The sequence below is a fragment of the Taudactylus pleione genome, unplaced genomic scaffold, assembly GCF_031769625.1.
Source record: "Taudactylus pleione unplaced genomic scaffold, aTauple2 ptg000152l, whole genome shotgun sequence".
Classification (NCBI taxonomy): Eukaryota; Metazoa; Chordata; class Amphibia; order Anura; family Myobatrachidae; genus Taudactylus; species Taudactylus pleione.
Window position 1 is genome coordinate 1,083,996 of NW_028284554.1, and position 15,249 is coordinate 1,099,244.

The window sequence follows — 15,249 nt, forward strand, 5'->3', positions numbered from 1 at the left end:
GGTTCTAGTAATGATTTAAGCCCTTCTGCTTGTAGGAGAGGTACAAAAAAATTACAATTGTTAAGACGAGTAAGACACCGGAACCAACTATGTGCTCCGAAGAGCACAAATCCCAGAGGTGAGTTCAAGTGTGTCTGCGGTTGCCATGTGTGAGCCTGACCTTTCTAATACTGTACTTGAAAAGTATCCTCCTTCCACCATTTGTGTGCCTTCTGCAAATGTGTGGATGAGCAGCACAAGTCAACATGCTGACGTAGAAATCGAGGATGCTACTGTGGAATTGCACCAGGAGGATGAGGAGGATATTTACGTAGTTGGCGATAACAACAAAGATGATGAGAATGTTGATGATGAGGATGTTGCTGTGGAGGATGTTTGTGTTAAAACTGTAAATCAGGAAACAGTTGTTGCCCATGGTGGGAAAATCCCATTGTTGCTATGCCTGGGCAAAGGACCAAAAAATCCACTTCCATTGTGTGGAATTATTTCAACCAAAATCCAGACAACCTTTGCCAAGCCACCATTGCCATGTAACAGTGAGTAAAGGTAAGGCCCTTAACCATCTAGGAACCTCCTCCCTGTTACATCACTTGCAGTGCATTGATCAAATTGGAAAGGTTATTTCAAATTCTAAAACTTTGGGAACAAAAACAACAAACAACAATCAGTCCAGTGTCACCTAGCTGCTCCCTTCTATCTGGATCCAAGTGCCTGTAATCTCCACCACCAACACCTGCATCATCATCAATATCCTCATTTATGATTGGAAGTAGTGCTGCATCCAATTTCATAAGGACTGACTCTTCTCCTATCCGTTGTTCCTCAGAAGGATCCTTGAGTGCTACGCCTGCTGCTGCTACTGCTGTTGCTGTTAGTGGATCTTCATCCCAGAATGGAACCAGGAAGAAGACTACTTTTAGTAGTTCAACCAAACAATTAACTGTCAAACAATCCTTTGCATTTGCGAGCAAGTATGTCAGCAAACACCCAGTTGCACAGAGGATTACTGATGCTATAACAGCTATGTTGGTATTAGATGTGCATCCAGTATCCACCATTAATGCAGTGGGTTTTAGACAGTTAATGGAGGTCCTGTGTCCCTGCTACCATGTCCCTTCTAGATTCCACTTCTCTAGAATGCAATTCTCAATCTGTACAAGGACATTAAAAAAAACCTTATTAATGACCTCCGAAATGGCACTGTGCCCACTGTCCACTTAACCACAGATATGTGGACAAGTGGGACAGGGCAAACTAAAGATTACATGACTGTGACAGCCCACTGGGTAGGTGTATTGCCTCCAACAGTCAAACAGCAGCAGCATCTAACAAATTTCAGCTCATACAGAGGGCCTGATTCAGAGCCGGATGCTATTTGCGCTCCCTCGTTCAGAAAAAGGGTCCGGCTATTTAAATTGAGCACTCGCTCTTTGCGGTCTGTTGACGCCTCTATGTCTGAGCGAGCGAACGAAACGTGCACTCGCTATTTTGTAAAGATGCCCCCTGGCCGCTCGCATCATATGTCATATCCGCTATTTATTAGATTAATCGAGTACATCGAAAGGCGTCTGAACTGCTCGCAGTGCTTGTGGTAGGATTTTCCTACCGCAATCATGCGAACAGTTCAGGCTAAGTGATGTGGTCGATGACGCTGCTTTGTTAATTATGCACACCCTTAAAACGCCCGTTTTGACCGTTTGGCACGCCTGCGTTCGGATCTCCACTCCCCATTTTCAAGCACCTTCCCCTGTTACCACCCACAAACGCCTCATCCTGTCATTCAAATTAGCAGGCACTCGCAATTTTGTGAACACGCGATTTTTGACTGCACTGACTGGTTGGCGCATGCGCATTACGACCCATATGCATGCGCAGATGTGCGAACATCGCTCGGAGCGAACGAGCGGCCGCTTATGAGCGGCTCTGAATGAGGCCCAGAGGCAGGCTACTCTGTGTATCACTGTTTCACTAAGAGGCATACCACTGAGAACCTCTTAGAAAAACTCAGGGAAATCTTTTGCAAAATGGCTTACCCCACTTGGACTCGCCTTGGGATTTGTGATTTCTGACAATTTCAGCAATATTGTTTAAGCATTACATGTGGGCGAATGTGAACACATCCCATGTTTTGCTCACACAAGTAGTTTGGTCATGCAAAATAAAATAAAAAATGACAGGGGCGTGCAGGAGATGCTCTTGGTGGCCCGTAAGATTTCAGGACATTTTCAAGATTCAGCAATTGTGTGTCAAAGATTGCAACACCAGGAAGAACTGTTAAATTTGCCCTGCCATCAGCTGAAGCAAGATATATTAACTAGGTGGAATTCTACCCTCTATATGCTTCAGCGGATGGAGGAGCAGAAAAAGGCCATCCAAGGCTACACTACGGCCTACAACATAGGGAGAGGAGCGGGAATGCAACTTAGTCAAGTGCAGTGAAGAATCATTTTCATGTTGTGAAAGGTTCTCAAACCCTTTGAACTTGCCACATGTGAAGTTAGTTCAGACACTGCCAGCTTGAGTCAGGTCATTCCCCTAATCAGACTTTTGCAAAAGCAGCTAGAGAAACTGAAGGAGGAGCTGCAATGGAGTGATTCCGCTAAGTCTGTTGGACTTGTAGATCAAGCCCTTCTTTGCTTCAACAGGATCCAAGGGTCATCAATCTCTTGAAATCAGATCACTATATTTTGGCAACCATACTTGAGCCTAGGTTTAAGTCATACCTTGTGTCTTTATTTCCGAAGGACATATTCTGAAAAGATGCAAAGAGCTGATGGTGAAAAAATTGTCAGCTCAAGTGGCACGTGACACCGCAGCATCTCCTCCTTCAGTTTCTGCAGCTGCCAGGATAAAAATTTAATTTTCCTAAGAGACCCACTGCTGGTGGTGATGCAGATCAGTTAGCAAAACCTAATGACATCTGGTTGGGTCTGAAAGAACTGCCTACAATGAGTGACATGTCTACTGTGACTTTGTCTGATACGGTTACCATTCAAAGAATGATGGATGATTATTTTAGGGATAGCATCCAAATAAACATGTCACTTAGTCCATTTCACTACTGGCAGGAAAAAGAGACAATTTTGAGTCCCTTACACAAACTGGCTTTGCTGTACTTAAGTTGCCCACCCTCCAGTGTGTACTCTGGAAGAGTTTTCAGCACAGCCGGGAACCTTGTCCAAAATGTGGAAAAGGTGATGTTCATTAAAATGAATTACAACTTCCATGAGGAAGACCTTTACCGGCAATTAAGTAAAAAAAAATACAGAAGCGTATTTAATGGTGGATTCCAGTGGTGACTGACTAATATTGTGTGAAGAAGAGGAGGATGCACACACTGATGGGGATGACAATGATGATGATGATGACATCTAATCTATGTATTGTAAACCCAGGTTCTGTATGGGATCATTGCCACCAATGTCCACTGTGCATTGGCAGCTTATTTTGTGGAGTCCAAACAAACCAATCATTTCAGCCACAAGTGGCAGTCCCTGTCACTGAAGTGATTGGTTTATTAAACTGTTAATGTCCTGTTTCATATATACAACATAAGTGTGGGTTGGAGGGCCCAAGGACAATTCCATCTTGCACCTTTTTGCTTTCCATTATGTGCTGTTTGGGGCATTGCTGCCTGACATTTTTATTGCTATGGTTTATTAATGTGCAGAAATTGTAATGGCCACAGACAGTATCTCCTGCATGCCCCTTTCATTTTTTTAAAGAAAATTCTGAAACAACTGCTGCTTATTGTGTCAACATAACAGTGACATTCAGCCAAGGGTTCTCAGCCCTCAAGGCTGCTACATGGCCCAAAGGCTGCATCCTGCTTCATGCCCTAAAGGCCACCTGTCATCACTCCTAAGCAGCCCTCAAGACTGTAACAGCCGCAACTTGCCAAGAGTTCCAGCCCTCAAGGCTGTTGCAGGACTGATACCTTCCTAATCATAGCTCTGTATTCCAATACTACTCAGCCCAGAGGCTGCATCAACAATTAACTATCAACTATCAATTCTTCAGCCAGTGGTTGCACCAATTATCAAGTATTAACTATTCTTTCTTCAGGCAGTAGCTGTACCAATTGCAAATTATCAACTCTTTTTACTTCAGCCAGTGTCTGCGCCAACTGTCATCTATCAATTCTTCAGCCTGTGGCTGCACCAATTATCAACTCTTCTTACTTTAGCCAGTGGCTATGCCAACTATCAACTATGACTTCTTCAGCCAGTGGCTGCACCAATTATCAAGTATCACCAATCAAACACCTGAAGAACTCACCTTTAGTTAGATCTAGTTCCTTGGCCATTCGGTCCGAAGCATCCAACGGGGACCCAGAAGTGACGCGAGCGGTTCAACGGAGCTTGCGTGTCACCAGCCTGAAGTGTCATTCCAGCTGCAAGATCGCAGCTAGTTGCTAATATATTAATTGAAACATTCTTATAGTCTATTCAAGGGTGTCAGTGATATATCATTAGCTGTCCCGGATGGGGCATCGTTACAAGGTTTAAACAAAATGAATGAATACATAAAGCTACATAAATATTATAAACAATACATAATATAGGACAAAAGAATAATAGGAATGGTAAGGAAAAGGAACATATCCAGGGGCGCCGAGAGGGGAGGGAGCGGGTACAATTTACCCGGACCCGGGCTTCCAGAGGGGCCTGGCAGGGGCCCGGCGGGGGCCCGGGTCCAGCGCCACCCTCCCTCCCTCCTAACTATCTCCCAGCACACAGCGTGTGCTGAGATGCAGTGGGAGATTGCTGTGGCTGTTGCTTAGCAGCCGCGAGCAATCTCCTATGCCTGAGGGGGGGAGCGATCACACTGATCGCGCCCCCCCTGGCTTTGCGCCGGGCTGAGGGGCTCGCAGCGCCCCCCTCCCCGGCACGCGGTGCTGCACATGCATGCTTTATTATACTTTTTTATTCGAGGTGGCGTGGCCACGCCACCCGCGATTAGGCCGCGCCTCCTCTTTACCGGGGCCCCGCAAGGCTCTCAACGGCCCTGAACATATCTAGCCATGATTAGAGAAAACAGTTGAAATTCTATTCTTCATTCAAGCCCAATGGTAATAAAGTTTGTAAATTATAATTCAAATGAAATCCAAGAGGCAATAGAGAAATGCATACAGCATGACAGAACAACGCTACTTGATAGCAATAAACCAATCACCCAGATTTTATTTTGACACAATATGCTGAGATCACACATCGGCGCTACAGTGACACCCGTACCTTAAAATAAACACTGTGGGCTGGTTACCACGTGATATGTTTGAAATACTCCACCGGACATGCTCCAGATGCTTTCCTGGGACACCGTTGGGCTCACATACCCCGCTGCTAGGCACTGCTGACGGGCAACTGCCAGGCAGACCACGTCACACCTGGACACACTGTGGAGGTAGCCGGGAGTCTGTGGAGTTCACGTCACAATAGCCCTGCTCTAACGCATTTTGTCATGGACTTCGTCAGAGGGCTGGGCTTCCTGATGTGACAAGCTCATTACAAAGGCTCAACTAGCCAATAAGTATGGTGGTGTGATTCCACACCTTGGTGTCTACCAATAAGATTTTAACTCTTGTCTGGCTAAATATTTAGCTACCAAGATGAGACAAATGTACAGTATATGTAGTCTTTAAACAAATAACAGCTTATGCTTATCCTTCAGTAAAACCAAAGTATTTTGGATATGTTTAAATGACAATAATACATAGGAATTGGATGGAGTATCTAGATATGGTAATTTAAAAAGGACAGTGTAATATCATCATGCCATATTACACAGATAATTGTATACACTGCTTCGGTTTCCACTGTTCAGTGAAGTAACACAGTGCTCCTTGTAAATTCATATTAAAACATGCAAAATTCGTAATGTACATAAAAAATTTTAAATCAACATACAGAAATAAATAAATAAAACCATTGCAAAGGTACAATTGATCTTATTAATATTAAGTGTTGTTATCTTGTTTAGACCTTATAATCATATCTTGATTTTTCACATCATGGTTTTTTTCATGTAGATACTGTCGAAGCTGAATAATTGGCTGAGACAAGTTCAGTTTAAAATTTAATCGCGATGACGCCATCTTGCGACTGGCCCGCAAGATGCCATCTTGAAAATGAGATCGCAAGACGCCATTTTGCGAATGGCCACCTAAGCGCCATTTTAAATAAACTCACATTTTAGTACATGTGGCGATAATACTGTTAGCACCATGCGATTGCATCTTTCACCATTTCTCATACACTCATTAATACACACAATTGCGCTGTTAACTAGTCGCATATTAGCGAATGCATAGGACTTTGTATGAAAGCGCTGTTTTATTAGCTTTATGCGCACGCATCTGCCCCAAGTTAACTAGCGTCCTTATATCAAACTCCGAATACTCACACATTACATATTCACACATAAGGTTTAATAAGCTTTAAAGTATATGATTTAAGTTGGTTCATACTGATGCGTACTCTTTTTACAGTATTCCGGTGCTATCGGTGGGGAGATCGCATCATGCATTCTCGAGTTATGGATCGCAGAGCCTACAAGCAACAAAATGTATATTTCATGAACAACTGTTAGGATGTTGCAGGGGGCGGGAAGGGAAAGATCCCCAGCTGTTAGAGGCAGGGAGAGTCTATTTGAACCAGCCTGTTAAATGCTCTGTAACAGATGCTTCTCCCCTGGGAACCAATGACATCAGCAACAAACTCCTCTATTGTCCTGTCTATTCTGGGGGGGTATAAATATGTGTGCTCAAACGCTGGGTTCTTAGTCTTCGTGCTGAATGCTGAATGACGAGGGGTCTCTTGCTGATGCCTATCTTCGGGTCCGGAAGCGCTGCGTATGTATCCCGTACTTGGGTCTGTATAATTCCTTTTGCACCTAAATTGTGTCTGGATCAATTGCGTGTAACTGTCTGAACTTTTACTTGAATAACACTTGTGCTTTAGAACCACAGATTCCAGGTCTAAGTCTTCATTTACTGTATGACTGCGTACGCAAATTAGCGTCATCCTTAGAGGTTGCTAGGAAGGATTTTAGAAGGTACAGGCAGGCGAATATAGAGGTTCTGATCCAGTATTGTTAATACTAAGGGGGTATACATCCTATTTAGCAATCTCTTATAAAGGGAGTAATTTCTATAGCCCATTAGGTGTTAGGGTTTCTAGGGCTAGGATCCAATATGTTTCCCTTTTCATTAAATGACTATCCAGATCATCATTATGATTTTTGATATTTAATCTTTCAATACCTTTGAATCTCAAAACTTCAGGGTTACTCTTATGGTGTTCCAGGAAGTGTCTCGGGAGGCTATGATTTGTTACTTCAGGACCCTTTTAGTTTTACCAATGTACCTGAAACCACAGGGACAGGTAATCATGTATATGACAAACAAAAAATTGCAGTTGATAAAGCTTCTGATTGGGTGTTCGTGGCTCAAATCTTTACCACAAAAAGTGCTTGCACCCCGTTACTACAATTTGCATACCTTGCAACTACAACAGGTGTAAAAACCTTTTAAATCTTCAAGGAAATTCTTTGTAGATCCAACTGTTTGAACAAGTTGGTCCAATTTACTTTTAGATACATACAGTATGATTTTCTATTCTTGGCAATTTTATATACCATACTTGGACCTTTCGGTAGGTGTTTAGCCAGTATGGGATCTAGTTTCAGAATATGCCAATTTTTCTTAAGGACTTTCTGAATGACATTTGCCCCATTATTATAGTTGGTAACAAATGGGCAGAATAAATCATTTTCTGAATTGGACATAATAGTTTTTTCCTTATTTTTATAGTCCAGAAGATCTTTCCGATCTCTTTCTCTGGCCTTTATTCTGGCTTGTTGGATGGTCTCTACTGGGTAACCTCATTCTAAAAATCTCTGGTTGTATATTTCAGATTTTTGATCAAATCTTTCAAGAGTGGTGCAATTTCTACGGAGTCTAGAAAATTGAGACATCGGTATGTTAGTATTCCATTTTTGAAAATGGCAGCTGGAAAATTCTAAATAACTATTACAATCCACTTTCTTGAAAAATGTATATGTTTCGATTTCTTTTGTCTTTTGAAACTCGGTGGTATCTAGTACAAGGTCTAGAAATTCTATCCTCTCATTATAAATGTGGGTGAATTTTAAGTTGAAGGAATTCACATTAATTTCCTTCATAAAGCTTTCAAAATCATCTCTGTCTCCACACCAAACAATCAGAATATCATCTATAAATCTTTTTAACATAATCACTGACTCAAAACCTGACTGTTTACGCTTGGTTTTGTGACAGGCACCCATATATATGTTTGCCAAACTCAGAGCACAAATCGTGCCCATTGCCGTCCCGCACATTTGCAAGAACCACCCCTCTAAAAAGGTAAAATAGTTGTGTTTTAACACAAAATTGAGGCAGTCACATATAAAATCTGCTAGTTCTTTACGGATTTGTGGGTCATCCCTTAGACAGTTCCTGACACTCTCAATTCCCTTTTTACGGGGGATTGCAGTGTATAAGGACTGTATATTTACTATACACCATTTATACTGTGGTCTCCATTCTAGGCTACTGATGATCTGTAATATATGGGTTGTATCTTGTACATATGATATTAGGTTTAGAACATACTTCTTAATATATGTGTCCACATATTCCGAGACCCAGGAAGTAAGGGACCCAATCCCAGAAATTATTTGGCGTCCCTGGGGTTTGGTGTTATTTTTGTGGATCTTAGGGATCTGATAGAATGCTGCTATTTTTGGTGTTTCAGTTCGTAGATATTTATATTCCTCAAGAGTGATGCATTTGTCATTTAGTCCCTTTCTCAATAGAGTTCTCAGATCATCTAGGTACATCATTGTTGGAACTCCCTCCAATTTCTTATATGACATTTCGTCATTTAATAGCCAGAAGGATTCTTCTACATAGTACTCCCGATCAGGGATCACGATCCCCCCCCCTTATCTGCACTTTTAATAACTATGTTTTTGTTCTTTGAGAGATCCTTGAGTACCTGAAATTCAGCCTTACTCAAATTATTACTTTTAGACATATTATTTCCTTTAATGTTATCTATTTCATGTTTAAGGTTATCTTTTTTACCATTTTGGAGAAGATCTCTATATATGGGCCTTTCTACTCTATAGGATAGTGCGTGGATTTTAATTTAAGGCCAGAGTTTTGATTACCCTGGGGATTTTGTTCCCAATTATGTATTGGAGTGTCTCCCTTTTTAAAAAAATTTCACTTTAGGGTTAAATTCCTTACATACAAATTTAGATCAATGTATAGATTTATTTTATTTATTGGATAGGAGGGGGCAAAGGTTAGCCCCTTCTGTAACACCTGTCTCTCTATTGGTTTTAGAATTTCATTAGAGAGATTGAAAATACCAATATGAGGAGTTTCTTTTAAAGAAACCTTTTCTTTGGTGGTCTTTTTAGCAGTTCATTTTTCTCTGCATCCTCTAGACGTCTTTTTTGACTCAGGGGGGTGGTGATGGTATTCAACTTTTCCCTGTATTTTTGTCTCATTGATGTTGGATGATCTAAAAAAACTTGGTTCTCACTTTCAGGGGTGTGTCTACCCACTGGCCAGGATGGCAATTGCCAGGGGTGCCGGCCAAAGGGGGGGGGGGGGGCGCCGTCCGGGCAGTGCCACCAGCAGCCAATGGGTGGACTACCCCAGGGGCTTGAACTAGCCCCGCTAGTCCCCCCCAGCCCCACAAGTGTAGTGCAGACTGCAGTGAGAGTGGTCTGTCTTACACAGTAACAAACACACACAGCCGCCAGAGGTGGCAGTGTGTGTTTGTTATAGCAGCCAGCCAATGAGAGTCAGACAGACTCTCATTGGCTGCAGCATCCATGGAGGGAGCCAGCTGGAGCTCACTCATGAGCTCCACCTTCCGGCTCCCTCCACAGCAGGTAATAGGAGAGACGTCATGACATCTCTCCCATCCCATAATGCAGAGCGAGAGCGGGCCCGGAGGAGTGGACAGCGGCAGACATCGGCAGGAGCGGGGATCAGGTAAGTAGCTTTTTTTTGTTTCCTGTGTGGTTTTTTTTCTGGCAGAGCACAGGGGGGGCACTACTGGGGGCACTGTATAGGGGGAGCTGCTATTGGGGGCACATTATGGGGGGTGGATGCTACTGGGGCACTGTATAGGGGGGGCACTACTGGGGGCACATTTTGGGGGGTGGCCACTACTGGGGGCACTGTATAGGGGAGGACTACTACTGGGGGCAATGCATAAGGGGGACTACTACTGATGGCACTGCATAGGATGGACTACTACTGTGGGCACTGCATAAAGGGGACTACTACTGGGGGCACTGCAAAGAGGGGACTACTACTGAGGTCACTGCATAGAGGAGACTACTACTGGGGGCACTGCATAGAGGGGACTACTACTGGGGGCACTTCCTGAAATTATGGGGGGCGCCAGTCCATTACCTTGTCTGGGGCACTCGGATCCCTAGCTACACCCCTGCTCACTTTCATAATCATCATTGTGCAATTCTAGTCTACTGTAACGATTCTCATGTATATATCCTTTTGGGTTGTCTATATTTATATTTTTTTTTAGAGGGGATCCTATGTGTTCTTTTAAATGGTATCTGATTCCATTGGTAGGGATCTGTTTTTCCATACATTCTAGTTTTAGTTTTAGGCTTAGTCCCATTTTGTCTGAGGTTGCCCTGCTGTATGATATAGCCCTCACCTCTTTTCCATGCATTTGGAGGATGATTTTTTTCTCCCAAAATGTTCCATTCTTTTTTCAACTGTCACTCTCGGAGCACTATTGAACTGATTTGTCCTAATTTGTCTCCTTACTGTATGCCAATTCCTCACTTCATTTTTTAGGTAATCTTCTTTATCACGTTGGAATTTTTTGGATAATGTTTCTATGATTTTTTTCTTCTATGCTAAGTACTTTTCTGTCTATCTCGTCCTTAGATTTGTTGATGTTATCCTATTGTCTAGATTCCTGTATTTCATTTTCTAAGATATTTATATCTTTATCTACTTCTTTTAGAACTTTTTTCTTTTAAAAAATGAATAGGCTAATCAATTCAAATGAGCATTTTTCCAGGATGCACCACCATTCTTTCATGAATTTGGCATTATCCTGTCCGAGTGTGGTTTTTTTTGTCAATCTAAGGCCAAGTGGAATCCTACCACATTTTCAATAGTTCTCAAGGCCCATGATGTCCCACCAGGTCTTAGTCTCCTTAATTAGAAGGCTTTCTAGCTTTCTCATTAGATTGTCCTCCCTACATGGGACTTGAGGATCATTAGATATAGTTCCCAATGTGTCCACACTCATGTCTCAGAATCCAGTTGCTGGGGTAACTACCCAAAGGGGAGTCTATCAAGAAATGCCCATAAGCATAAAAAATAGAAAAGCACTCACCAGTCTTCAGAAAACAAGTCCTTTATTAAATATACATCATAGCAGGATTACAGCATATCTACGATTCTGTCCTTCCTGGACCTTTGTCAAGATACAAATGTGAGTGCTGCTAACCCATATAAATACCCCTTGTCCACCTCAAAAACTACCCACTAATTAGTGGACACACCCTTAACTGAAATATCTTCAACATCTGTTGGAGTAGATAAACAAACTAAAACCACATATATACAAAAAACACTGAACACTAATGTATTAGATTACTTACATCTAGTTGATGCTAAACAGTAGCGATTGTCACTGTGAACCATCTCACAATGTGCATCACCGGGCCTGCAGCATCCACCAGGATATGACTTCCTGTAGGTGGAATGCATGGATGGCCCCTAGCATTGTCATAGCAACCACCCGTGCTTCCTGCAGGTGAATCCGCATAGACCATCAAGATGCCAGTCTCCTATCTATTGCATGTCACCACTAATACAAGTAAGCAATAGGTGTCAAACTTATAAAAATAATTACAATAATCACAGAATTAAATACATTCTATTGAATGGCAGTTACATCTTATGAAAACAGACAAAATCTAATTAAGTGAGACACCTGGGTGACCTACTATATCATGATCTCCCTTGATGTCTTGACCTCTTGTTAATATTGTCAAACTAAACAAATAGCATCTTAAATCTAATAAGTCAACTGATATTTATAGGCCATAAAGAAAACCAGACTACAAAAAAACATAAAAAATAAAATAAATAATGAAAATACAAATTAAAAAAAAATGTAAAAAATTAAAAATTATAAAAAATAAGAAACATTTTTGAAGAAAAAAGAAAAGAAAAATACTAAATGTAAAGTCAAAGGTTAGTATAGAGGTGGTGCACCCCCTCAAAAAAATATATATATTGTTGGTCCATCTCAGTCAAGGAAGATCCCAAAGTGTATCGCATCATTGAGGCCATGAGGCCAAATTGTATCCAATTTATCATCTTGGCTCGATCCCCTCCTCTCCATGGCGGAGGCACCCAATTGATAATCATGCATCTTAAAGATGCTAATGGATGATGTAATTCATGAAAATGCCTGGCAACAGGTTTATCTGAGTTACCACATGTTAAAGCACTTCGGATTGAAGACCTGTGGTTTTGCCATTCGCTCACAAAATGGACGAATAGTTTTAACGACATAGACTTTTGAGCATGTCAAGGTATAAATAACATGATCAGTGGTACAAGTTACCTGATGCTGAATCTGAATTTTCTGCCCTGTATGTGGATGATGAAATTAATCCCCTGCTAACATACTTCTACATGTAGTGCAGTTAACACATCACAGGTTTATCTGGCAAGGTTCTACTCAAGTTTGGATTGGTAGCAATCAAATGCCAATGTTTATTAATTGCATTGCAAATACTCACGCCAGCTGTGTCAAAGGTAGTCATTATAACGAATGGATCACTGGGCTTCCTCCTGACAATCTCCTTGATGTCTTTAGAGAAGATTTTTTGGGGCTCTTGTTAGACATCTATTGCCTATTACGTCACTCTATCCCCTTTGAGAAAATCTCATTTTCATCTCTTCAATTTGTGACAATGCCGTTACTGAATCTGAATTATTCTGGAAAACTCTTAAAAATTGTGATACCAGTAAACTGTGTTTTAGGGAGTCCAGGTGATGGCTTCCAAAACAAAAAAGTGTGTTGCGGTCTGTAGATTTTCTGTATAACCTACAACCATACCCAGAGCCCATGGTGTAGATGATGATATCCAAAAAATCTATTTGTTCACAGCTAGAGTGCATGGTAGATCTAATAGGTGAATTAAGTTGATTAAGAAATTGTATCATTTCCAAAAGAGCCTCCTCAGTCCCACACCATATCAAGAATACATCGTCAATATATCGACGATAGAATGCAATACTATCTTCAAACAGCGGCGAATTATGAGTGTTCTCGTACATATCCATATATAGATTGGCATATGACAGGGCAATATTACTGCCCATCGCAGTGATAGCCATTTGGAGATAGTATTGCTCTCCATATCTGAAATAGTAACACGTCAGAGACAATTCTAAAAGCTCTTTCAAAACTCAACTGGTGGCAGGCCATCATGGGATGTGGTCAGAGCTTTTCTGACAGCAGAGATGCCCTCAGTTAAGGGATGTTGGAGATATATTAATTAAAGGTGTGTCCACTAATTAGTGGGTAGTTTTTGAGGTGGACAAGGGGTATTTATATGGGTTAGCAGCACTCACATTTGTATCTTGACAAAGGTCCAAGAAGGACCGAAACGTAGATATGCTGTAATCCTGCTCTGATATATATTTAATAAAGAACTCTTTTTCTGAAGACTGGTGAGTGCACCCCATTTTTTCTATATATATATATATATATATACTGTATGTGCATATATATATACAAGCAATCACACTTAAATAGATTATATGAATAGAATTTTATGGGGTCTAGATGTGTAGGATAATTTACAAATCAGGTATAAATGTATAGGGGCATTTGTGCCTGATTCAGAGCTGCTACGCAGCCACTACGCTCTGGGATCCTGCAGTATCAAAACCCAGGGATAGTTCACCTAAAGTTAGTCCATAAGTACAAACATATATTTGTGGGATTCACTATTTGTACATGAGGCATCAGGCACACAGCAGGACAACGATGTACGTTTCGCTGTGGCTCTTACAAGGTTAGCCTTGGCAGCGCCGAATTAGGCACAGACGCTCTTATACAATTATGCCTAATATGTAAACTCTGTTCCAGGGCTCCAGGTATGCTGCGTTACAATGGCTGGTGGGTCAGAGTCAGACAGAATCACAGAGTTACAGCCTACTCTGCAGCAGCATATGCTGGTGAGCCACCATTTGTTGTGATGCAGAATCAGAGGTTACCAGCGGGTGGCTCTCTGTACCAGTGGTCCCTGGGATAGGAGATCAGACAGTTGTCTCGGGTCTCAGCTACTCTCTAGCAGCAGTGGCGAATGCACCAACGCTTGCTGCAGTGCAGGCTGAGGGGTATCAGGTGGGGGCCTTCCTGACTCCTATTGCAGGTGTTAGTGGGGCTCCTGGAACAGAGCAGATAAATGCTGTAGCAGCAGTGGGTGCAACACTGCAGAGCTGCAGAGGAAGAGCAGCGGTCACACTCGTTTTCTCCTGTGAAATACACAAGTGCTGCTTTACATGATATAGATGGAGGAGCCCCTTCAGGGCTTGGTGCCTCCATTGTCTCTGGGAGTTACTCCCCTGTCTGCACAGGAAAAGCATCAAAATGTGGTATAAGGACATGGACAAGATTAGCGCAAGTTTGCTAAAAAGTTGTGTTTGTGCAGTTTTTAAGTTTCAGAAATAATCCTCGCAGAGGCCTTGTAGAAACTGTTTATGATATTAGATTGGCAACTGGCAAGATGCATTTAGAAATATGTGTTGTTGATTTATTGCTGCCAGTTGTTTGTATTTCTTTGCCATAACAAAATGATTCTGATGGCAGTGACTCCCATCTGACCCTAGCAATGAATATGTTCATTAAAAGTGTGTCCACTCATTTTACTCATACTTGACCTATTAACCCATTAAATAAGTCACTGTCAGTGAGTCTCTTTGCAGAAATACAGGGCTGTTTCTTTAACCCATTTAACATGTCCTCCTCCGAAGGTCATTTTCATTATATGTGTATCTGCCCTTTAACCCATTAAACATCAAAAGGATTAGGTCACTTTACTATTACAAAATAGAAAATACATTTCTTGTTTTGCTGTTTATAGAATAAATAAGAGCAAACACGGATGTCCAGTGTTTATAAAGGTCTTCAGCTTTCA